Source organism: Apodemus sylvaticus, chromosome 5 (assembly GCF_947179515.1).
Source record: "Apodemus sylvaticus chromosome 5, mApoSyl1.1, whole genome shotgun sequence".
Classification (NCBI taxonomy): domain Eukaryota; kingdom Metazoa; phylum Chordata; class Mammalia; order Rodentia; family Muridae; genus Apodemus; species Apodemus sylvaticus.
This window is the reverse complement of record NC_067476.1, coordinates 86,931,618-86,958,144: the sequence shown is the minus strand read 5'-3', so window position 1 is coordinate 86,958,144 and position 26,527 is coordinate 86,931,618.

Here is a 26,527-nt window from a genome sequence, read left to right as displayed (position 1 = left end):
CAAGGCGCAAGTCTGTTAAAGTTTTTATGACTTGCAAATGAAATGGTTTTTCATCTTCTGCTATGAGACAGCTAAAGTGGAAGAGAGTGCCTTCCACACCAAATAAATTAAGCATCCGAGTAATATACAGTCCCAGGTACCGTTGCCAGACTAGCATAACTGAATGAAGTCAACAGACTAAATGTTCCCTTGGCAGTCAGCAAGGGTATGAGATATAGCACCTGGGGCTGTCCCCATGGGTTCCCTCATTAAATCACAGCCAAGAGCTCAGAATCCCAGTATCCCAAGAGACGCAGCAGTCGGTGTGTGGAACACTCATCCTGTTCTAGGTGACATAGTTGCCACGCCTCTTGTTGGAGGGAGTAGAAACTCTCAGAACAATAAAGAAAGCGGAAGGGGGAGGGGAGTATGGGAATCTCCCTTCAATATGGGAAGATGCATTACTTATATGTCATCTGTAAAATTGTGGATTTTTACTATATCAGAGAAAAACTCAGTGTTGGGGGGGGCATTTTGTATATGGTTCCAGTATTTATCATTTTCGGGCCAGGAAAACATGGTAAACAGTTCTCTCTCCATAGTTTTTAGGTATTGGTCAACACCTAGAGTTTTCTGGGGAAGTCTTGGTCTACAAGGGTGGTAGAAACAACACATGAACACATCTGTGTTCAGGTTCCATGTATTTGGTTCATTTTATGGACAGCTTCAGGGGGCAGGAACCCAGTCCCCGGTCATCTGTTCTTTGAGCAAAGGGAGCTTTAAAATTAGAATATAATTTTGAACTTCTCCACTCCACCCAGGGACAGTTGAGGCAGCCCGTGGAGAGTGGGATGAAGAAGCAACAGATGCTGACATTTAGTCAGTAGAAATTGTGCTTGCATTCTGACTTTTGTATGTGGCCTGTGCGTGTGACATATGGATGTGTTTGTATGGGAGTGTGCAGCAGGTAGAGGCTAAAGGTTAACATAAGGTATCCTCCTCAATTTCTCTTCAGCTTATTTTTTAGGGAAGATCTCTCAGTGAAGCCAGAGCTTATCAATTCAGCTAGGACAGCTGGCCTGCAAAGTCCAGGAATCCACCAGTTCTGCCTCTCCAGCAGTGGGGTTATAGGTACATCTCACTCAACTTTTTACGTGAGTGCTGGACATCTGAACTCAGTCCTCATGCTTGTGTGACGAGCACTTTACCAACCCAGTCATTTCCTAAGTCTTGGAAATCCACTTTTAGATCATATTCATTGTATAGTAAACAAACAGGGTACTCTGTCCTCTCTATAAAGACCTGTCAGAATCAAGAGCTAGGAGACTATGAACAGCAGAACCTTGTGGATCCTTAAGATAGTTGATGCAGCATCTCCAAAGAGGAATACGTAGAAAGAAAAGGAGCATCTATGCCAGTTTACGCTGTTTACTGGCCCTTGGGTAATTGTAAGGCATGAGGGTCCGTTTATGGTGAAGGAGAAGGGTGAAGTGGTGGCTTAGACTGTACAGCCCGTGGAGCATCAGAATGTAAGGTAAAACCTTTTCATGGGACCCAGTACAAAGACAGTCCTGGGCACACTAACGTCTTCACGTTCTCTTAGAAAGAAACAAATAAGAGAAACTTCCCAGGGCCTGGGTTATGAACGTGGCCTTGAAAATGTCAACAGACTTATTGTCTTGTTGAGTCTGCAGTCACACAGCAGCACAGCAGGTGTGAGTGTCCCCCACTTCAGAGGCTGCTCTCTTTGAAGCTGGAGAACCAAGGACACTGGAACCTTCAAGGAAACAGGGATATAATTATCAAACGCCCTCTTTGTCGGTGACCTTCCATTCCTCGGACTTCTCAAACTCCCTCTGCTGGCACTGGCCCAGGTCCTCACAGACAGAGCTCAGTGTCCCAGACGCTCAGATGGAGAAGCGACCCCTCAAACACCCTTTGAAATCACTCCTAATCTCTTCCTACTATACTGCTTTCCTGACATAAATCTACCAGCCCCAGGAGCCTCACGCCCCTTCCACTGACCCACGCACACCGTTGGAGTCTGAGCAGCTCCAGTGTGGAGTGTACGCTTCCCTTTTCCTCACCTGATCCACCTGTCTGGGATCTCGGACCCCAGTGTGTCTGCAAAGGTTCAAACGTAATCTCCTAGCTTCTTGCCAAGCCTCCAACCTCACCTTATCCTCAAAGCCTGACTTCTCGAGGCCACAGGAAGCTCAGAGCAGGGGCTCTTAACTACTGTATTCGAGATGTTGAAAGCAGGGGCCTAAAAGAGCGGGTGAGAGAAAACACAAGAAAAATAAATTGTCATTTGAAAGAATGCTGAAGAATCTGTCTACCCAGAATTCCTCAGGGCAATTTCTCAAGTGTAGCCAGTTTACTATTTGGGTTCCTGGTCTTCAAGGAGAAAACCCTGGGCTGTTAACTAACCCATGAGTTAAGTGTCCAGATTCAGGGTTATACAACAATTCTACCCTGCTTCTTCATACACACACACACACACACACACACATGCACACACACACACATGCACTCACATAGGTTCATACCAACACCTACACCCACATCTAGTAGCCTTGGTCCAAAGAGAGCCACTGAACTGCAGAAATTCTTTCAGAATACCCAGAATGTATTCTTCATCATTACAAAACAATAATTGTTGCTGTTATATATTATTTAGTAAAATTCTATTTTCTGGATTTCATAAAAACTGTCTAAACTTACGGGGTTTTTTTCCCCTGGGAAAAAAATCAGAAGCATTACTCCCCATAAAGTTTGAAACAGATTAGGAATACACATTTCACTGTTAGGATTAAGATGTCTTGAAAATTCTAGAGCACTGCTTATCAATTGGTGGAGCTTCTACTTCTTAGTAGAAACTGAGTGATATCCAGAGACAGCTTCAGTTGTCCCAGCGTTGGAGCTGCAAGGGTTACCGGTATCTGGTGCGGGACTGTGATGCACAGGATAACCCATGACAAAGAATCATTCAGCCAAAAATCAAGATCACCAGAGTTGAGAAGCTCTGTTCTACAGGATACAAAAATAACCCCACAAATATAAACAATAGGTGAAGCTGAAGAGATCATTAGCTTTCACACCATTAACTGTGGGGAATATGGGTCCCTAGAGAAAGAAGATCATTAAATAGGTTTGAGAACCTGCTCAGTGATGGAAAACCTGCCTAACTGTACAAGTTCTAATTCTATCCCCAACTCTACAAAGAAGAATACCATAGTTAGATAAAATGTCTTCATTTATGGACAAAGAAGGAGTCTTTAAATTTGCCAATAGGTTTATTGAGTTTCACAAGAGAACACCTAGCAAACATTAGTTATTAAAGTCTGATATAGCATATTAAATGTTTTGGTGTGCTTTTTTTAATTTATCGAATTATTTATGTGTGTATATGGGGGGGGGGCAGGCACAGTGTGCCACAGTACAAATGTGGAGGTCAACTCTAGGCAACTTGTTCTCTCCTGCCACCTTGTGGGATCCAGGGATCAAGCTCACACCATTAGGCTTGTGAACAAGTGCCTCTACTCACTGAGCAGTCTCCTTGCTAGCCCTGTACCCCAACACTGCCACAAAAGATGCTTTTTAAGATAGAGTTTTGCACTGTAGCCCAAGCTAGTCTTCAACTGCAACAGCCCTCTACTGGGTGGTGGGATTAAAAGTTTAGACTATTTTACCCAATTAATTTTAACATTTTAATGTCTTTTAAATACAGCCCTGCAATACAAAATATTGGGGTGGGGAACCTTAAGAAAATGCTAATTAAACACTTTGGTATTTTATCCTAGTAAAAATGGCTATCGTCATTTGTGTATCTTGCAAATGCTAGTAACGGTGTGGGGAGAGAGAAAACCTTGTTCACTGCTAAAGGGAACATAAAGTAATACAGCCACTATGGAAATCAGTGTAACACTTCCTCATAATAACTAAAAATAGAACTGCCATGCCTCCGCTGCACCCCTCTTGGGTATATACCCCAGGACTTGATGTTAACATGCTACATGCTACAGAGAGACACACATCCACTTTTATTGCCACACTATTCACAATAGCCAGGAAATAGAACCAGCAACTAGAGGCCCATCAATAGATGGATGGATAAAATGTGGCACAGACACACACTGGAACTTTATTCATCTGTAAAACAAACAAACAAACAAACTACTTAATTAACAAGAAAAAGAGAAATCACAACTTTTGGGGGCAATTATAGGGATTATTATGCTAAATAAAATAAGCCACACTCAAAACAGTAAATGCCACTTGTTTTCTCACTTGAGGAATCTAGAGGTGTGTGTGTGTGTGTGTTTAAATGAAAGAGAACCATGAGAAGGAAAAAAGAGCTAACAGGAGAGAGGCAGTGGCGGGAGGGTAATAGAAGACACGATGAGAAAGCAGAAGGGGGTGTGGCTTGTTGAGAGCAAGGGGACCAGCAAGAGGGGGCTGGAGGGGCTACAGAGATGGCTCAGTGGTTAAGAGCACCGGCTGCACTTTCAGAAGGCCCAGGCCTGAGGACTCGCACCCACAGGGCAGTTGACAGCCATCTCAGTTCCAGGGGATCCAACACCTTCTTCTGACCTCTGCCGACACCAGGGACACATGTGCTGCACAGATGGACACACAAGCAAAGCACTCATACATATAAAATTAAAAACAAATAGAGGGAATGGAGAAGAAGAATGGGGAGAGGGACAAATAAGAAGAAATATAGTGACATTCATGGATGAAAACGCCATAGGAAAACCCATCACATAGTGTGCTAAGTCAAAAGTTTAATTTTAAAACCCATATAGAACCAAAATATACACAGCTTCCCAAACTGTAAGCAGGAGTCAAGAGCTACGGTTGAAGGTAGTTTAAATCTCCCAAAACTATTTGTGGGAAATGAATGTATATATACACACACACACACATACTTATATATATATATACACACTGATATACACAAACACCTCTTTTAGATGGCAATTTCTCCAGAATCCTTAATAAGGATACTGTTCTTTTTGTCCTAATAGCTGCCACATATCATAAGCCCAATAAATGTTCAAGAACTAATGAAACAAAAAAACATACAAAGAGTCTGGAAATAATGCCTCAGCAGTTAGAAGAACTTGTTGCTCTAGCAGAGGACCTGGATTCAGTTCCTAGTAACCACATGTTAGCTCACAACAATCTACTACTCTAGTTCCAGGGGATCTGACACCCTCTTCTGGCCTCTGCAGGTATCAAGCACACATTTAGTGCATAGATATACATGCAGGCACTGTGTGTGTGTGTGTGCATATATGCAAGCATATTTGTGTGTATGGGTGTATACATAAAAACCAAGAGGTGGCATTTAGGCCATTAGTCATATATTTATTTACAACCTCAACAATTATAATACAACATCTAAGAACCCACATCTGGAAGGTTGGATGAACAGTCAATATCTTAATATAAGGTACTGTCTCATTCTACAACAATGTAGTATATATAGTACAAACTAAAAATAGAGACCTTGCAGGAATGACCACTGATATTTAGTAAAGACAATAAACTTAAGTTTCAAACGTTAAATACTTAGTGCTCCTAGAACTATCTATATGTAAATAGCCTAATTATGTTAACAGTTTTCTTACCTTTATGATAAGTCTTTGGGATGTGAGGGAAAGGAGAGAGAAGAGAATAATGAAAACTCAGGAATTTTTGGAAACTGATCAAAAGCCTTTCCCTTCTTAATCACTTCTATCCAAACTCACCCATTTGCCCCAGAACCCATACATAACATTATACAAGTATTCAATTAGTATTCCTCAATGGAGGAATGGATATAGAAAATGTGGAATATTTACACAACTGAATACTACTCAGCAATTAAAAACAATGAATTCATGAAATTTTTAGGCAAATGGTTGGAACTGGAAAATATCATCCTAAGTGAGGTAACTCAATCACAAAAGAATACACATAGAATGCAATCACTGATTAGTGGGTATTAATTAGCCCAGAAGCTCTGAATACTTAAGACACAATCAGCATATCAAATGATTCCCATGAAGAAGGAAGGAGAGGGCTCTGGTCCTGCAAAGGCTTGATCCAGCATTGTAGGGGAGTACCAGGACAGAAAAATGGGAGGGGGGTGATTGGGGAATGGATGGAGAGAAGAGGGCTTATGGGACATATGGGAAGGGGGAACCGGGAAAGGGGAAAGCATTTGGAAAGTAAACAAAGAATATAGAAAATTTTTAAAAAAAGAAAATACTACCATTAAATTTACCATAAGCTCATGCAGACATGTAGGAATAGTGCTCCATAGACAGTGTTAAACAGAAAACGCATTTCAAAAACTCATTTCTGTGGTATAAAGTCAGAAGCTTTGAGACAAGAGGAAAAAATGTTAGATAGATAGATAGATAGATAGATAGATAGATAGATAGATAGATAGATAGATAGATATGAATATAGATATAGATATAGATGTAGAGGTAGAGGTAGAGGTATAGATATAGATATTGAACTCTTGATGAGTGCCAGACATCCTCTCATGCAACTAGCCATGCATTCTTCCAATTAGTCCTCATCACTTAAATCTTAGTTTCTCTGACAACACATTTTATGTTTTTAATCTCTTATTTACATTTTAGGTGATGCTACTGGCATTCTATCACTGAGTTACATCCCTAACTCCCAGCCTACTTTTTGATGAGGGGGCAAAGTCTCACTGTGTAGCTTAGCCTGCCCTTGAACTTACTGTGTAACCAAGTCTAACTGAGCACTCCATCTTCCTGACTTGTCCTGTAGGTTTAGACTTCTCAAGATCTGCTAAGGGTTCTTAAATAATTTAACCTCTCTTTCTAGCCCAACAGAGATAGTAGAAAGAAAAGGTCAGTAGGCCAAGAGAGATTTGTACCTGTTTAGAAATAGTTCTTTGGGGCAATTCCAATCTTCATTGTCAGGATATCAGCAGTTCAATTCACATGAATCAGCAGTGGTAGCTCCATCCACTCGCAAACACCATTCACAAATCAGCAACGACAGTTCGATCCAGTGGAAACTGCAAGGCTCTGCCAGATGGCTTGAGTCCCCAAAAGTAGCAAGAAGTCACTGGAATATCATGAGAAGTTCTTTGGTGTGTTTCTCTCTACAAAGTCACAACAAACAATGATCAGCAAAGAGGGCAAGAGAACCAATGCTACGGCATCATCCACTGTCTCTGGGTTAGACTTAGACCCCGTCTAAACATCATGAGTCCTCTCAAGCATCAAGCTCTAGCCAAACATCACAAGTCCTTTTTCCAGGCAATTTCCCGAAAAATACCATGTGTCTGTTCTGAGCAAAACATCCTCCCACATGTCTACTTCAGCAAAAACATCATTTCATATACACCCTCATAAGACAGTTTCCAGAAAAACATCACATGACACAACTAGAGTCTCCAAAGAAGACTCTTTGCCATTTCTTCGTCCCTTCCAGCTCTGGAACTCCAGATGTGTAGCACCAACTCCAGCTATGTGATACTATCTTAATGGTAACTTGACAAGGCTGCAGGATCCCAGATATCTGGGTGAGTCTAGAAGAAATTAGCATCATTTTCTCTCCAGCGTCTGTGCAAGTGGGTACGGCCAGAAGCACAGGAAACACAGGAGTGGCAAAGCAGCTGGGACAGGGTCCGTCCAGGATTCACCTGCACCCAGGAGCTGGGCTGCACCATACCCACTGTGCACTGATTCTGCCAGGGGAGAATTGGTCTGCAGGGAGTACTTTGACTCCAGGTTTGGAGGTTAGACAGCCATTTTCTCTCCGGCAACTGTGCAGACAGGTACGGCCAGGAGTGCAGGGAACACAGGAGTGGCAGAGCAGCTAGGACAGGGACATTCGGGGCTCCATCTGCACCCAGGAACTAGGCTGAGCCACAGCACTCTGTGCCAGGGGAGAGCTGGTCGCCTAGGGATGCTGAGACAGGATTGCAGGGCCACAGGAGGGACAAGCACCAGTCAGAGATAGCAGGACCAACTAACACCAGAGATAACCAGATGGTGAAAGGCAAATGCAGGAACATTACCAACAGAAATCAAGGCAATATGGCACCATCCGAACCCAGTTCTTCCACAACAGCAAGTTCTGATACCCTACCGCAAGAGCAAGATTTGGATTTAAAATCATAGCTCATGATGCTGATAGAGGGCTTCAAGAAGGACATAAATAACTCCCTTAAAGAAATACAGGAGAACATAGGTAAGCAGATAGAAGCCCTTAAAGAATTACAGAAAGCACAACCAAACAGGTGAAGGAATTGAACAAAACCATCCAGAATCTAAAAATGGTGGTAGAAACAATAAATAAATCACAAAGGGAAGCAACTCTGGACATGGAAAACCTAAGAAAGAAGTCAGTAGTCATAGATGCAAGCATCAACAATAGAATACAAGAGATAGAAAAGAGAATCTCAGATGCAGAAGATACCATAAAAAGCATTGACACAACAGTCAAAGAAAATGGAAAATGCAAAAAGTTCCTAACCCAAAACATCCAGGAAATCCAGGACAAAATGAGAAGACCAAACCTAAGAATTATAGGTATAGAAGAGAGTGATGATTTCCAGCTTAAAAGGCCAGTAAAGTCTTCAACAAAATTGTATAAGAAAACTTCCCTAACCAAAAGAAAGAGATTTCTGTGAATATACAAGAAGCCTACAGAACTCCAAATAGATTTGACCAGAAAAGAAATTCCTCCTGTCACATAATAATTAAAACACCAAATGCACTAAACAAAGAAAGAATATTAAAAGCTGTAGGTGCAAAATGTCAAGTAATATATAAAGGCAGACCTATCAGAATTACACCAGACTTCTTGCCAGAGACTATGAAAGCCAGAAGATCCTGGGCAGATGTCATACAGACCCTAAGGGAACACAAATGCCAACCCAGGCTACTATACCCAGCAAAACTCTCAATTACCACAGATGGAAAAACCAAGGTATTCCATACAAATACAAATTTACACAATATCTTTCCACAAATCCAGCCCTTCAAAAGATAATGAATTAAGAAGTGATTGTTAGTCATAACTTTTGTTAGTTTCACTGTTTCTCTGTTTAGTTTGTGTTTCCCTGATCTGTTCATTGATGAGAATGGGGTGTTGAAGTCTCCCCACTTCATGAAGGGCACTTCATACTCATCAAAAAAAAAAATATATCAAGATTAACCTTCAATTCCCAACAAAAAGAGGGAAACTACACAATAGAAAAAGCAAGAAATTAATTTCTTCTAACAAACCAAAAAGAAGAGGGCCACACAAACGTAACTCCACCTCTAATAACAAAAATGACAGGAAGCAACAATCACTTCTTCTTAATATCTCTTAATATCAATGGACTCAATTCTCCAATAAAAAGACATAGACTAGCAGACGGGATGTATAAACAGGACCCGACATTTTGCTGCATACAGGAAACTCACCTCAGGCACAAAGACAAACACTACCTCAGAGTAAAAGGCTGGGAAAAAATTTCCAAGCAAATGGTCCCAAGAAACAAGCTGGTGTAGCCATTCTAATATCAAATAAAATGAACTTTCAACCTAAAGTAATCAAAAAAGATAAGGAAGGTCACTTCATACTCATCAAAGGAAAAATCTACCAAGATGAATTCTCAATTCCAAACATATATGCTCCAAATACAAGCACACCTACATCCATAAAAGAAAGTTTACTAAAGCTCAAAGCACACATTGCACACCACACAATAATAATGGGAGACTTCCCACTCTCATCAATGGACAAATCAGGGAAACACAAACTAAACAGAGAAACAGTGAAACTAACATAAGTTATGAACCAAATGGATTATATATATATGTATGTATGTATATATATATATACATATATATATGTATATATATATATATATATATATATATATATATATATATATATATATAGAGAGAGAGAGAGAGAGAGAGAGAGAGAGAGAGAGAGAGAATATTTTATCCTAAAACAAAAGAATATACCTTCTTCTCAGCACCTCATGGTACCTTCTCCAAAACTGGCCATGTTCTCAGTCTCAAAACAGACCTCAGCAGATATAAGAAGATTGAAATAATTCCATGCACCCTATCAGACCACCACGGACTAAGACTGGTTTTCAATAACAACAAAAACAACAGAAAGCCCACATACACATAGAAACTGAACAACATTCTACTCAATGATAACTTTGTCAAGGAATAAAGAAATTAAAGACTTTTTAGAATTTATTGAAAATGAAGGCACAACATGCCCAAACTTATGGGACACAAGAAAGCAGTGCTAAGAGGAAAGCTCACAGCTCTGAGTGCCTCCAAAAAAAAAAAAAAAAAAAAATTGGAAAGACCCTACACTAACAGCTTGACAGCACATCTGAAGGTTCTAGAACAAAAAGAAGCAAATACACCTAAGAGGAGTAGACTGCACAAAATAATCAAACTCATGGCTGAAATCAACCAAATAGAAACAAAAAGAACTATACAAAGAAACAACCAAACCAGGAGCTGATTCTTTGGAAAAACCAACAAGCTAGATAAACCCTTAGCCAACCTAGCCAGAGGGCACAGAGACAGTATCCAAATCAGCAAAATCAGAAATAAAAAGGGAGACATAACAACAAATACTGAGGGAATCCAAAAAAAAAAAAAAAAAAGAAAAAGAAAAAAAGAAAAAAGAAATCAGATCCTACTACAAAAGCCTATACTCAACAAAACTGGAAAATCTAGATGAAATGGGCAATTTTCTAGACAGATACTAGGTTCCAAAGTTAAGTCAGGATGAGATAAATGATCTAAACATTCCCATAACCCCTAAAGAAATAGAAGCAGTCGTTAATAGTCTCCCAACCAAAAAAAGCCCAGGACCAGAAGAGTTTAATGCAGAGTTCTATCAGACCTTCCAAGAAGACCTAGTACCAATACTCTTGTTTTTCTTTCTTTTTTTTTTTTTTTTTTTGTATTTTTTATTCGATATATTTTTTATTTACATTTCAAATGATCTCCCCTTTTCTGGCCCCCCACTCCCCAAAAGTCCCATAAGCCCCATTCCCTCCCCCTGTTCTCCCACCCACCCCTTCCAACTTCCCTGTTCTGGTTTTGCCTTATACTGCTACACTGAGTCTTTCCAGAACAAGGGGCCACTCCTCCGTTCTTCTTGTACCTCATTTGATGTGTGGATTATGTTTTGAGAATTCCAGTTTTCTAGGTTAATATCCACTTATTAGTGAGTGCATACCATGATTGATCTTTTGAGACTGGGTTACCTCACTTAGTATGATGTTCTCCAGCTCCATCCACTTGCCTAAGAATTTCATGAATTCATTGTTTCTAATGGCTGAATAGTACTCCATTGTGTATATATACCACATTTTTTTGCATCCACTCTTCTGTTGAGGGATACCTGGGTTCTTTCCAGCTTCTGGCAGTTGTAAATAGGGCTGCTATGAACATAGTGGAGCATGTATCCTTATTACATGCTAGGGAATCCTCTGAGTATATGCCCAGGAGTGGTAAAACAGGATCTTCCGGAAGTGAGGTGTCCAGTTTTCTGAGGAACCTCCAGACTGATTTCCAGAGTGGTTGTACCAATTTACAACCCCACCAGCAGTGGAGGAGTGTTCCTCTTTCTCCACATCCTCGCCAACACCTGCTGTCTCCTGAATTTTTAATCTTAGCCATTCTGATTAGTGTAAGGTGAAATCTCAGGGTTGTTTTGATTTGTATTTTCCTAATGACTAATGAAGTTGAGCATTTTTTAAGATGCTTCTCTGCCATCCTAAGTTCTTCGGGTAAAAATTCTTTGTTTAACTCTGTACCCCATTTTTTAATAGGGTTATTTGGTTTTCTGGGGTCTAACTTCTTGAGTTCTTTGTATATATTGGATATTAGCCCTCTATCTGATGTAGGGTTGGTGAAGATCTTTTTCCAATTTGTTGGTTGGTTTGATTTGTTCTTTTGATGGTGTCCTTTGCCTTACAGAAACTTTGTAATTTTATGAGGTCCCATTTGCCAATTCTTGATCTTAGAGCATACGCTATTGGTGATCTGTTCAGAAACTTTCCCCCTGTACCAATGTCCTCAAGGGTCTTCCCCAGTTTCTTTTCTATTAGCATCAGAGTGTCTGACTTTATGTGTAGGTCCTTGATCCATTTGGAGTTGAGCTTAGTACAAGGAGACAAGGATGGATCAATTCGCATTCTTCTGCATGCTGACCTCCAGTTGAACCAGCACCATTTGTTGAAAAGGCTATCTTTTTTCCATTGGATGTTTTCAGCCCCTTTGTCGAGGATCAAGTGGCCATAGGTGTATGGGTTCATTTCTAGATCTTCAATCCTGTTCCATTGATCCGCCTGCCTGTCACTGTACCAATACCATGCAGTTTTTAACACTATTGCTCTATAGTATTGCTTGAGGTCAGGGATACTGATTCCCCCAGAATTTCTTTTGTTGTTCAGAATAGTTTTAGCTATTCTGGGTTTTTTTGTTATTCCAGATGAATTTGAGAATTGCCCTAACTCTACGAAGAATTGAGTTGGGATTTTGATGGGTATTGCGTTGAATCTGTATATCGCTTTTGGCAAAATGACCATTTTAACTATATTAATCCTGCCAATCCATGAACATGGGAGGTTTTTTCATTTTTTGAGGTCTTCTTCCATTTCCTTCTTCAGAGTCTTGAAGTTCTTGTCATACAGATCTTTCACATGTTTGGTAAGAGTCACCCCAAGGTACTTTATACTGTTTGTGGCTATTGTGAAGGGTGTCATTTCCCTAATTTCTTTCTCAGCCTGCTTACCTCTGAGTATAGGAAGGCTACTGATTTGCTTGAGTTGATTTTATAACCTGCCACTTTGCTGAAGTTGTTTATCAACTGTAGGAGTTCTCTAGTGGAGTTTTTTGGGTCACTTAGTACCAATACTCTTAAAACTATTCCACAAAATAAAAACAGAAAGAACACTACCCAATTCATTCTATGAAGCCACAATTACTCTGATACCTAAATCACACAAAGACCCAACAAAGAGGACTTTAGACCAATTTCCCTTATGAATATCAATGCAAAAATACTCAATAAAATTCTTGCCAACCAAATCCAAGAACACATCAAAATGATCATCCACCATGATTAAGTAGGCTTCATCCTAGGAATTCTGGAATGGTTCAATATATAGAAATCCATCAATGTAATCCACCATATAAACAGACTCAAAGAAAAAAAACACATGATCATTTCATTAGATGCAGAGAAAGCATTTGACAAAATCTATCACCTCTTCATGATAAAAGTCTTGGAATGATCAGGAATTCAAGGCCCATACCTAAACATAGTAAAAGCAATACCAGTAGCCAACATCAAACTAAATGGAGAGAAACTTGAAGCAATCCCACTGAAATCAGGGACAAGACAAGGCTGTCCACTCTCTCTACCTGTTAAATATAGTACTCAAAGTCCTAGCCAGAGCAATTAGACAACAAATGGAGGTCAAAAGGATACAAATTGGAAAGGAAGAAGTCAAAGTATCACTATTTGCAGATGATATGATAGTATAGTTAAGTGACCCCAAAAAATTCACCAGAGAACTCCCAAACCTGATAAACAACTTCCGCAAAGTGGCTGGATACAAAGTTAACTCAAACAAATCAGTAGCCCTCCTATGCTCAAAGGATAAAGAGGCTGAGAAGGAAATTAGGGAAATGACACTCTTCACAATAGTAACAAATAATATAAAATACTTTGGTATGACTCTAACCAAGCAAGTGAAGACAAGAACTTCATGCCTCTGAAGAAAGAAATTGAAGATCTCAGAAGATGGAAAGATCTCCCATGCTCATGGATTGGCAGGGTTAATATAGTAAAAATGGCCATCTTGCCTAAAGCAATCTATAGATTCAATGCAATCCCCATCAAAATTCCAATTCAATTCTTCATAGAGTTAGAAAGAGCAATTTCCAAATTTATCTGGAATAGCAAAAAACCCAGGATAGTGAAAAACTATTCTCAATAATAAAAGAACCATTGGCGAATCACCATCCGTGACCTCAAGCTATACTACAGAGCAATAGTGATAAAAACTTCATGGTATTGGTACAATGAAAGACAGGTAGATCAATGGAATAGAATTGAAGACCCAGAAACAAGCCAACACACTTATGGTCATTTGATCTTTGACAAAGGAGCTAAAACCATCCAGTGGAAAAAAGATAGCATTTTCAACAAATGGTGCTGGGTAAATTGTCAGTCAATATGTAGAAGGATGCAAATTGATTCATTCTTATCTCCCTGTACAAAGCTCAAGTCCAAGTGGATCAAGAACCTCCACATACAACCAGATACACTGAATCTAATAGAAGAGAAAATGGGGAAGAACTTGGAGCACATGGGCACAGGGGAAATTTTCCTGAGTAGAACACCAATAGCTTATGCTCTAAGATCTAGAATTGACAAATGGGACCTCATAAAATTGCAAACTAAAATGGCAAACAACAGATTGGGAAAAGATCTTTACCAATCCTAGATCCAATAGAGGGTTAATATCCTATATATACAAAGAACTCAAGTTAAACTCCAGAGAAACAGATAACCCTATTAAAACCCTCTATCATCCTGAGTGAGGTAACCCAATCACAAAGAACATACACAGTATGCACTCACTGATAAGTGGATATTAACCCAAAAACTCGGAATACCCAAGATACAACTCACAGACCATATGAAGCTCAAGAAGGAAGACCAAAGTGTGGATTCTTTGATCCTTATTGGAAAGTAGATCAAAATACCTATGGCTCACAGCCAACCAATAGACTGAGCATAGGGTCCCAAATGGAGCAGCTAGAGAAAGGACCCAAGGAGATGAAGAGGGTTGCATTCCCACAGGAGGAATAATATTTACCAACCACTACCATCCTGTACCCCCAGAGCTCCCAGGGATTAAGCCACAAACCAAAGAGTAAACATGGAGGGACCCATGGCTCCAACTACATATGTATCAGAAGATGATCATTTCATCAGTGAGAGGTGAGGCCATTGGTCCTGCGAAGGCTTGATGCCCCGGAGTACGGGAATTTCAATAAGGAAATGGGGGGAGGGGTTAGTGAGCAGGGGGAGGGGGATAGGATGGGGGTTTTCAGAGTGAAAATAGGAAAGGGATAGCTTTTGAAATGTAAATAAAGCAAATATCTAATTTTTAAGAAAGCAGAAAAATTAGCATCTGAGTTTCTAGGTAAAGAAAGGAAGAGCTCCTCTCAAGAGTGAGTGGGCATCATCCACGCCCCCAAGAGCCTGAAAAGAACAAAAGAGAGGAAGAAGGTCTTACTTCCTGTATGAGCTGGGTGTCCTGCACAAAACATCATGACCAAGAAGCAAGTTGTGGAGGAAAGGATTTGTCAGCTTACACTTCCATATTGCTGTTCATCACCAAAGGAAGTCAGAACAGGAACTCACACAGGGCAGGGACTTGGAGGCAGGAGCTAATACAGAGGCCATGAAGGGGTGCTGCTTATTGGATTGCTTCCCCTGGATTCCTCAACTAGCTTTCTTATGGAATCCAAGACTACCAGCCCAGGGATGGCACCCACAATGCCCTCACCCACCCTTTATCACTAATTGAGGAAATGCCTTGTGGCTGGATCTCATAGAGGCATTTCCTTAAGGGAGGCTCCTTTCTTTGTGATAACTCCAGATTGTGTCAAATTGACACACAAAACCAGCCATTACAGTGGTCATCCTTCTCGGTTGGATATTGTGGCTCCTTGTTGTAAAGTCTTTGGATTTTTATTGATTATACTACCAGCTTTCCCGACCTGTAGCTTGTAGCCAGCAGATCAGGGGACTTGCTGGCCTTCACAATCACACAGTTCAATTCTAATAATAAAATCTCCCTCAGGTCTCCAGTATTAACCCATTTGTTCTGTTTCTCTGTCTAAAGGGGATAGTGTTTGAAGCCATAACTATGAAAGATTTCACTGAGAAGTTGGAAAAGTTAGGAAGGACTCAGGACAACAGGTAGGAATTCAGTTGTGGAGAGAACCTCCCAGGTAGATGGACAAACAAGAGTGGAGGCTTTGTCTGGAGAAGGTATAGGTGTTAAACAAAGAGTTGAAGAACTTGGTGAGCATGAGAAAAGGCAGGCGGACGATGGGCTGGAGCTCCGATGTCCTGAGAGCCCCAGGGAGGACTTCTCTCAAAGGAGAGGGATGAAGCAGAGTTTTATCATGATCTCTTCTACAGGAGGCTGGACCCTCTGCCTGCTGATGGAAAGAGATGGAAGGGACAGCCTCAGACCCAGGGAAGACAATGAGGAAGTGTTACTTAGGTACAAGATAAATACAAAGGGCTTGGGAGCCACAAGATGTGTGCTGGAAGTGTAACTTAGTGGGAGAGAGGCGGGAAGGGGAGAGGGGAGAGAAAAAGCAGTTAAGAGTGTATGAGGCCTTGGGTTAATTCCTACCTCCCAAAGCAAATACACACAAAGATCGTATCGGCTCATGTGTGGTTTGAAGGTGTAATTGGTAGAATTTTCCAGCAAAATGACCAAGGTGTGAGGAAAGAAAAGAAACTAAACAAACAAGCAAACCAGAAGATGTGAGTAATATCAGGTTTTTCAGGTCCAGTAAATGCAATAGAGATGGTCCTCCCGGGCAGAAATCTCCACATGCCTGTTAGAATTCAGGATTGGGACCACCTGGGTATAGGTATTAATAAAATCAAAGTTTAAATGTCAGCTATTTGGCTTCAGAACTTGATAACTGGAGAACTTTCCCTACTTTAGAAGCAGGGGAATAAAACCATTTTCTTCTATCCTAGAAGTTAGCTAGAAAATGGTTAAGAAAGGCATTGCACTATCTTGTTTTCATGTGAATTTTCGTTTCTGATTCTCCAAAGCTTTTTCTTATTTCTTCATAATCTGGACCCTTTTCCAGTCCTGACTGCTCCCTTCTCATGCTACAAACAAGATGTAGGTACACACCTCTGATCACAGAACTTTGATAGGTGAGCAGAGTTCAAAGCCAGCCTAGGGCACATGGTGAGATTTTCTTTAAAAAATAAGGGTTTAGTGTGTTGCTTAGTGGGACAACTTGCCTGCTATGTATGAGACTCTGAGCCCAGTAAAAATCTAAAATCAAACTGGAATTTGCTGAAGAAGTTTCTGGCATAATGACAAGGTCACTGCTCCCAGTGGGATGAATGTACCATTCACAGCTGGTTCCACAGAAGCTGTGGATCTGTTTACTGACACCTTCTGAGAACTACCATGAACTCACACTCCCTCTATCCCGGTCTGCTGGGCTGCCGATGCCCCTGGACCTCTTGACCAGTTCAGAGTTTGTCTGGACTGACAAAGGTGGAAGATTGGGAGTCAAACTAATCACTCTTTAACCTTGTGACGTGTTAGGAGATTCATGAGGGTCCTTATCATTCCTGTTTTCTTATCTTGGTTATAAGTCAGGGTCACTGTGGGTTTTTAGACAGCATATGAAAGGGGAAGGCAATTGATCATTATAGGAATAAAAGAGAGGGCTATTCCTCAAAGCAGATGTCTTTTCTCATTAGGGCTTGAAGTTTTACGTGCTCAGATCCTCACTAGTTGCTGCTTGGGATGTGGATACGGGATGGTTACCAATCTCCTATATTGCAAAGGTTAAGTGTCCTTGCTATGTTAGTGTGTGGAATCCTTGTGACCCCTCTGAGAGGTGATATTATTCTATTACAGCAGGAGAAAATGACCTTAAGCTGAGAACCTGTGAGTGACAAAGCCAGTCTTCAAACTTCTTAATCCCATGTCACAAGCAAAGAATGAAATATTTAGATGCAAAACAGTTTCTAAGCCCCCTCTTCGCTAAAGATACCCCATCTTTGATTAATAATAGACAATCTCGTGTAGGAGAGTTTTACCTTTCAACATAGAAATCATTGCCTCTATTGCCAGGAAAAGATGGGTGAGCACTTTCATCAAGTTTTCAGAGATGGGTTGTAGGCACAGGAATGTCCCTTGTTCCATGTGCCCATGGGAATGTCCACACCCACACCCATGAGAATCAGTGAGGTGGTGAGAGCAGTGGTGCTCACCATGCACCAGCTGCTTCCTGCTCTGGGCAGATGCCATGCTGACTGTCCTCTGCAGAGTTCCTCTTCATCTCTGCACCAACACTGTGGGGTGGATTCTGTGATTGCCCCTGATTTACAGATGGGGAAAATGGATCCAACATGTTAAAATATCTTAACAATCAAGCTCTTCCAGCTTCAGAGGCAGATCTACTATTCCAGCCTTAGTAGGACAGTGACCTGTTGCTTTCTCTGCAGCCCCACCCCCACTGGTTAGAAATCTCGTTCTGATTGCAGTGGCTCAAACTGCACGCATTCCTGTGAGGCTGGCATAAGATGCTACCTTGTACTCTACGTCCTGCTGTGAAAAAGACCCCTCCTCTCTTCACCTCTCTCTTACTTTCTATCCTTCCTTCTTCCCTTCCCCCCCCTCTCTCTCTCTCCCCCCCCCCACCTTACATATATGAGCATGACCTTGAACTCACTTTATAGCTAAGGATGATATCAAACTTCTGATCTTCCTGCCTCCACATCCCAAGTGTTGATATGCTGCACCACACCTAGTTTATGCCCAGAGGACCCGTGGCTTCATGTGTCTTAGTCAAACATGCTATATAACTGGGTCACATTCCCAGCCCTATACAAACATATTTTTTAGGGCCAGCAATTTCATTTCTAGGAATTTTTCCTTAGAAATGAGCAAGTATATGTATGAAAAGGTAGGTTCTACCCCTTGGTATTTAAATTAATTTTGTTTATTTTTATCTATGTATTTATTTATTTTGAGACAGCATCTCACTATGTAGCCCTGCCTGGCTTGGCACTCACTATGTAGACCAGACTAATCTCAGACTTAGAGTTCTGCCTGTCTCTGCCTCCAGAGTGCTGGAATTAAAGGTATGTGTCCCCATGTCTGGCTTTATTAGGTGGTTAACTACATTATGATGTACGCTTTTAGGCTCAAGTATCTCAAATAGAGAAGCTAAATTCATTACAGTACACCCATATTAGAAATCTTACGGGCTGGAGAGATGGCTCAGCGGTTAAGAGCACTGACTGCTCTTCCAAAGGTACTGAGTTCAAATCCCAGCAACCATATGGTGGCTCACAACCACCCGTAACGAAATCTGATGCCCTCTTCTGGTGTGTCCGAAGACAGCTACAGTGTACTTACATATAATAGTAAATAAATCTTTAAAAAAAAAAAAAAAGAAAGAAAGAAATCTTACAAGGTCATTAAAAATCATGTGGTAGAATATTTAATGATGGAGCACGTTTGTGACATATTTAGTGAACACAAGAGGACATCACTCCAACTATATGGTGTACATTCAGAGTATATCATATTCATTGAAAAAGTATTGAAAGAAGTGTAGTAAACCTTCCCAGAGGACTCGACCATTTCTTCATTTTGTGAGCTGTACTCAGACCTGTTCCTGTGTAAAAATCCTTAGACAGGGTCTTAGCTTACATGACACATCCTCAGGCATCCCTTCTATGACTACATACTACACTACAAGTATGTAAATCACCCTCTCCTGTCCTTTTGCAGTGCATCCTGGCTGCTTTCCCTTTCAGCACATGTCACTGCTGTGAGCATATATATGGTCCTGTGTGTTTGGGTTGTTCCACACCTGTTTTCCCACAGCACAGAGGCTCCATGAGGGTGAAGCCCACATCTGTTTGAGGACCACCATATCCAGATACCTACTGATACCTTCCTCATGGAAGACTCTCAGTCAAAATCTTTGACTAGACCAATGCATTAATGACTAAGGATAATTGAAAGTTGTTGGGCATTGACTCTGCCTAGCTTAGAGACAGAAAGCGGGGAGTTTTTAGTAGGTTGGCTACGTAACCAGAATAGCTCACTAGCTGTAGCAGATTGTACAAAGAAACATTCCACTTGTTTCTAGACCATTTCCTATGAATGGATCACTGGGTTTGAATTATGACTTACATCTCACAAGTAATATTAAGTGGGAAAAAATATCACCAACTGCAGTGCAGGCTGCCGGTTATTCTAAATGAACAGAGGGCCAGGTCCATAGATTAGCACAGCCCCAGCCTTTATCTCTTTGCCTTGGCACACCACACTGTATGTAAAATCCAACTCCTTTTTTGGAGTGGGGAAGGGAAACTGCTACCCCAGAGACTTTCTGACTTCTCCAGGACAGCAGTTCTAAAGTAGAAATTATCGCCCACAAGAGCTACCCTGTTAACCACATGGTAAACAAAAAAATGTTGGGGACGGGTAGAGAACAAAATTTCCTGGTAGAAAGGAAATTTTCCTATGCATACTCCTATATGGATTTGAGAACATCAGTGGGAAGAAATAAGACACCGTGCTACACGTTGACTTACTGTCATCTCCCTTGCAGATTGGCACTAGCAACGTTTATCTAACTTCACACAGAAGTTCTGAGACCATCTAAGGGCATACCCATAGTCTCAGGGAACCAGGGGAGGAATTGGGGGAGTGTGGTGAGGGCTGGGGGTGGCAATAATATTTTTCAGGCTCTATTCAAACAACTTTGTATCTCCTACCATCTCCATTCTGTTTTACTATTAATTTTTCTAACACCTGGTGGCTAGTTCACCTCATAAATCAATCTGTGTGAGAGGTCGGAGGGCAACCACAGCCAATGAAAACCTCCTCGCAATATGTCATCAGAGAACCCAATGCTATTTTGGCAGGGAGGTCCTCAAGACCCGTGGTTACTCTGATCAGATCAGCAGAGGATGAATTAAATTGAATAGACACATTTTTCTATTATTCCAAGGCACAAACCCAAATGTTTTTATAAAGAAAAGAGGAGGAAAGGGGGAAAGATATAATAAAAACAATGTGGATAGAAGAAATAGGGAACACCACAGCTTAGAGTGGGTTTCTAAGGACTCCACTCAAAGAGTGGCTGTTCATCCCGGAGGTGCTCTCTCAAAAGTTTATGGTCTGGGTCTTGTCTGTGTTGAGTCCAACAAGCATAACTCAGCCACTGATTAGTGTGTGCTTGGTCAGGTTAGACACTGTAGAGGCCTGGAAAGAACCGAATACGTTTATTGCTTTCTATAAAAAAAAAAGCTTTATTTTTAAAACTCATGTACATGTATATATGTCTGCTTGAGGTTATGTGCACCACGTGCATGAAGGTGCCTGCAGATGCCGGAGAACATGGGAACTGGAATTACAAGTGAGTCACCTGATGGGACTCTGGTAACCTCTGCATTCATCTGCAAGCACAGTAAGAATTCTTAGCCACTGAGCCATCTCTCCAGTCCTGTGTTTATTGCACTTTAGATCATCTGCCTTCTAACCTCTTCATGTTCCTGCATTCACACACATGAACATGTAGACACATGTGTATGTACACATGACATATTCACGGAGTTAAGAAAGAACTATTGGGAGTAAAATGTCCATATGCAGCACATGCAGAACACTGAATAGTCCGCATCTACTTCTGAAATACTTAGGCTAATTCTGACTCTGGCTTTAGTTCATGCATTCTGTGCTACGGCCCCAGGAGATAGCTGCCACTCTCTTACTGCCTGAGTATATGACCTTGGGATACGTATTTTAGATTTCTTATATTTATTCTGTCTTAAAAGGCTTTGTTATCCACACAAATGCAATGAATTTGTCCAAATTGGGGAAGGGGGAATTAAAACAAATTCAGTACACTCAAACATTTTTTTTCTGGAAAAAGTCTATAAATATTCGACAGTGAACAATTAAACAAATTTAGTTTATCCATACACTGGAATGCAACTCAGTTGCCAGTAAGAACTGGTACTGTGGAGGGATTTTAGAAAATATTTTGCTGAGTAAGAAAATCTTGCTACAAAAGCATCCGTGCTACAGGGTTCCATTGATATGAAATCCTAATCTACAGTGATCAAAGGCAGTCCTGTGTTTGCCAAAGGCTGGGAAATGGAATGGCGGTGGAGACCGGAGGAGTCTTGTGACAGGAAAATTACATTACCTTGATCATACTGTTGGATACACAACAGGGGGGTGTTTATCAAAACCCATTCAAGGAGCCGGCAAGATGGCTCGCTGGGTCAAGGAGCTTTCTGCAAGCCAAGCCTGAGCATCTGAGTTTGATCCTCGGACCCACGTGATGAAGAGAGAACGACTCGTGAAGTCGTCTTCTCGCCTCCGAAAGTGTGTTGCAGCATGCATGTATATACTTTAAGTAGGTGCTATTAAGTGTGTAAATTAAAACATCAATAGAAGTTAATTCCTTTAAAGTGCCTTTGTGTCTATATTTCTCTCTATTCACCCAATGTGAGTCTGGGGCTAGTGTGTTGTGAAGGTGTTCTGAGGAGCCTGCCTCTGGAGCCTGGGAGTCTCTACAACCCAGGTTTTTCTGGGAAAGACCTGATGTTCCTGTTTGGAAGTCACACTGTTTTTCCAGCTCCCAGGGATTTGCTGCAGAACACTGCCCCCAAGTTCATTATCTCAGCACTTAATGTTTTGTTTTTGTTTTTTCAAAATACAGAAAAGTAATTAGAAGACATGATGGGCAATAACCTCTGTCCTGAATTACCTTTTTTAATTGGATGGTGCTTTTGAATTGTTCAAGCTCAAATAATTAATTTTAAAACTGCCAGCCCCTTGATGGGATTTTTTTTTGGAATGTGCATGCCAAGTGTTACAAGGAATGTTTTTCACGGTCAGATCTTAACCCCTGAAGACACGTGATGAACACCAGCCCACTGATCTGCTTGAAGTACTGGAAGGGAACCCAGCTATGAGAAGAAAACAACTGTCCAGGCAACCTCAAACAGTGAGAGTTAACTATTTCTTTAGTGACCCTAATAAAAACCCATGCTTTAATCAGATCCTGAGAAGACAGAATCAGGTTTCAGATTCACTGGGGTTTGATAATTGAGTGCATTCCTGACACATCTTGGGATCACTGAGGCTCTGAAGAGAAACCCTGGACATGAAGATGAATGGCATTGTGAACTTTGGTAAAGAACATATTCCCTACCAACTACACTTAAAAGGGAAAGACTGTGGGTCTTGTTTCTATAAAAGAGAAGGGGGGAAATCAACCTCATTTGCATTACTAACTGGATCATCAGGAAACCTCCTCACCCTCCCACCCCTACCCCACCCCCACCTCCGCTGAAGACCCAAGGTCTTTCTTGCTAGGAAGAGGCACTCCCTCTCTACTGTTGATGGGGTGTCTTCATCAGAACTGGCCTCCCTAAACAGAATTCCAGGTTATCCTTTGTAAACGTTTGTTCTGCACAAGGGCAGGGTGACTTCCTAAGTGTGTAAGCTGGCTGGAGATCTGAGAGAGCTTACAAAAGAGAATCACTCTGTCCTTGAACTTGAAGAGCTGTGCACAGCAGCACACACATGGCCACTTTGGCTTGGGGCCCTGAAGTGGAACCCAAAGTGGCCTCAGAAAAGTTTTAGTGCTTCAGAGCACAGGGCTTGCACCTACCTCCAAGTCTCCACCTTGTTGTAGACAAGTAGAGGTGAGTCTTTTAGAATAAGGGCTTAACTAATACAGGTTTTACTAATACAGGGATGGCCTAGACCTGCAGAAAAAAGTGAAAAAGGGGTGTGGGTGTGTGTGTGTGTCCGCGCGCACCTGTGCATGTATGTAAGTACACTAGAATCAGACTCAGGTCCCCATGTCTACACAGCAAGTACTTTACCAAAGGAGCCATCTCCCCACCCCAGGAGCAGCCAAGCTTAAATTTCACCTCCAAAAACTCTAACAGTCTGGAGCATGTGATGAGATGGACCTATAAGCCTCTGGTTTACTCCTCCATTTTTCATGTTAGCACAGGCCTAACACAAAGTAAACACGGAGGGCAGTTGTTGAATATAGACTTGGCTTAGAGTTCCACCTATGCCTCCTATCTCATTTTTTCTCTTGTTTTGAAATCCTGTATCAAATACTACTGAGATGCATCAAGTAGAAACTTAAGGGTCTTTGGAAAGTCCACTGGATGATGTTTTGCTGGGGCAAACACCTTAAACACATTTCGTTAAAGTGGACACAGGTGAAACACTAAGGCAGACTCATGAAAGAATGTCTCACTGAAGCAGACACAGGAGAAAGAATTTTCTACTAAAGCAAGCACATGAAAGGACATGTGATGAAGGATTCTTTGCTAGCAGTGCGCCTGTATTAGTCTGCCTTACATTGCATAGTTGAACTGCATTTGTCAGGACTCCATAGAGAGAAACGCACCAAAAAAATTCTGGGGGTGTGCTGCAGTTTCTTGCCATTTCTGCAGACTCAGGCTCTCAGGCAGAGTGATGTCTGAGGCAAGACACACAGTGAGGCAAGACCCATGGAGAATACATGATGGCTGGAGGGAGTTTAAATCGGACAGTGATGGAGAGAGAGCTAGGCTTCTTATAGAGCGAGCTGTGCGACTATTGTTGGTCTCAAGTCTTCCCTGATCTTCCCTTCCCTGAGAGAGACAGATAAGAACTTCTCTTGGCAATCCTCCTGGTCCCTCCTGCTGACTTGTGGCAAAGCTGAGACCTGGCTGTCAGTGCTAAGTAGCGTCACTACTGCTGATTCGTGTTCGCTATCCCTACACCAGCAGTTCTAGTGAATCGAGCTGCTGTAGCTGACCTGTGAGCTCAACTGCCAATTTCCAGACAACACACATAGGAGTTGTTCCAAAGACCCTTTCTAAACAGATCTACACACACACACATACACACACACACACACACACACCTCCTTTCTTTCCCACTACCTCTGGTGGGTGGTAGGCTAAAAGGGAGGTTAAAGCATTTAAGAACTGTCATTGAAGATAAGGTTTGAAAAAATTAACATTACAGTTACATGGTTTTAGAAAGAACCATGATTTTTTTGTTTGGGTTTCTAACAAAAGCTTTGTGTTGCTTCAGGACTTTGAGCCTAGATAGGAATGAAATGGAAGATGGTTTCATCTTTTAGCATTGGTATCCATTGATACAGTTGCTCAGGTCTGAGTTGCTAAACACAAACAAATTGAGACCAGATAAGTAAATCTTAAAAGTGTTTGAAGGAATCCTGAGGGCAGGCCCTGGTGCTTAGGTCCTTTACCCTAGTGTGGGTTTCAGAAATTGTGGACATGTCACTTAACTAAACCGTAAGAACTGCAGAAGTAATGTAGACCTAGCAGTAGTGCGGAGGTGCTAGAGAAGGCTCAGCAGGGAAGAGTACTCGCTGTTCTAGCAGAAGCACCCAACTCCAGTTCCCAGCACCTGTATGGTGGCTCGCAACCCATGGTAACTTCAGTTTCAGGGGATGCAATGTCATCTTCTTCTAGAAGAAGCTAGCGTATGCCAGGCACTCTATGCACATGTGCACACATGCACATGAGGCAGAGCGCTCATACACATAAATCAAAAGTAAACAAACCTTTGGAAAAGTAGCAGAGTTGAGGATCTTCTAGGACAATGGTTCTCGGCCTTCGTGATGCTGTGGCCCTTTGATACAGCTCCTCGTGTTGTGGTGACACCCCCTCACACCATAATACTATTTCATTACTACCGCATACCTATAATTTTGATACTGTTTTGAATTGTAATATAAATATCTGATCTGAAGGATATCTGATATATGACCCTTGTGAAAGGACCCCCTCAAAGGGCCAGGACCCACAGGTTGAGAACCACTGTTCTAGCGAATATACTAGTACACACAGTGCTTATTGTCTATATCCTCTTCAAGGTTACCCTTGTGTTCTACATCCTTGAGTGCCACCTCACGGTCTGTTGGTAAATGCTCATGGCATTTGCAAAGGCCTCTTGAAGTCCTGAGGCAGGCACTCTCCACCATGCATCAGAAGAGTCATTGGTGGATCATTGTCCCACTGTCTGTCAGTCCTGAGCCGCCGTTTTTTAACATTCTCACTTCTTTCATTGTGACTATCAGGTTTCGGTTACTCTGACTGAGCAGCTCACTTGTGTGTGTGTGTGTGTGTTAATTATTCACATTCTCTTACTAATTCCCTCTACATCCAAACCCTACCTCTCTCTCCACCTTTGGCCACCTCGGGCTTCTAGCACCCCTACAATTTCCATATCCAAAGCTACCCCAACCTCCCTGCTGACCTGCCAAAGCATCCTTCCTGGTGGCTCTCAGGACTTCTCCATGGTTGTGACCTCTCCTTATCCCCAGGGTCTGTTCTTCTCCACAGTGTCCTGTCTTCACTCTCTTACTTTCTAACTCACCCCATACTTTGCCTACAGTAGGTAAGGTCTTTGCTGGTCCCCCCTCCCCGCACCCCGCTACATGTCCTCCACCTGATGGAGGGCTTCATGCCTGGAACTCACTTCCCAGTCCTGTGTTTCAGACAGGTGGCAAGATACAAAGAGAATGCATGGCAGCCTGAAGCATCCCAAGGCCACAATGAGAAATTGAGGCTGCAACATCTGAATTGTATCTGCAGAAACAATCTACACAGCAGTTTCCAATGAACACCAGCTACCTCCATGGCAGATCTTTAACTCTATTTA